Source organism: Octodon degus, unplaced genomic scaffold (assembly GCF_000260255.1).
Source record: "Octodon degus isolate 3935 unplaced genomic scaffold, OctDeg1.0 scaffold00419, whole genome shotgun sequence".
Lineage (NCBI taxonomy): Eukaryota > Metazoa > Chordata > Mammalia > Rodentia > Octodontidae > Octodon > Octodon degus.
Window position 1 is genome coordinate 439,867 of NW_004524995.1, and position 898 is coordinate 440,764.

Consider the following 898-nt stretch of genomic DNA (forward strand, 5'->3'; position numbering starts at 1 on the left):
AGGTGACTGAGTGTGTTCATAGGGGCTTTAGCGTCCTCTAATCAATCCCATTGATCCTCAGGTCTATTTTGATGCCAGTACTATTCTGATTTTATCACAGTAGCCTTGTAGTATAATGTCAAGTCAGGAATTGTAATGCCTCCTGCCTTGTCTTTATTGCCCAGGATTGTGTTTGCTATTCTAGGTTATTCTGCTTACAGATAAATTTTAGCAATGATTTCTCTATGTCTGTGAGGTATGCTGATGGTAGTCTGATAGGGATTGCATTAAATCTGTACAGCAGTTTTGGGAGTATGGCCATCTTCACAATGTTGGTTCTTCCTGTCCAGGATCATGGAATATCGTTCCATTTTCTGAAATCCTCTATGATCTCCTTTTGAAGAGAACTGTAATTTTCCTTGAAAAGATCTTTGACATCTTTAGATAGATGAAATCCAAGGTATTTCAATTTCCTTGGTGCTCTTGTTTTTTTTCTCTTTTTTATTAATTTTATTGAGAAACAAATAGCAAAGAGACAGATTCAGAACAGGTTAGTAGGATAGTTACAATAATTAATACATTGCATATTGTCATCTTCATAGTAGTTATTCACAGTACAAGATGCAGACATGATATCTGTCCAAACACTATAAATACAAATCTTTTTTCTCACTGAAATTAAGAGAAAGTAGCTGTATATCTTTCTTATTTTGTTTTGTTTTGTTTTTTTCAAAGTTTTATTGATAAACAGATAGCAATGAGACAGTTTCAAATCAAATTGGAAGTACAGTTTCAACAAATAATACACTGCATATATTCTTATCAGTGGTTAATTGCTGTACAAGATGCGGACTTGAGATCCTATTTACAAACACCATTAGAACAAATCATTCTATTCATTAAGAGAATGCAACTATAT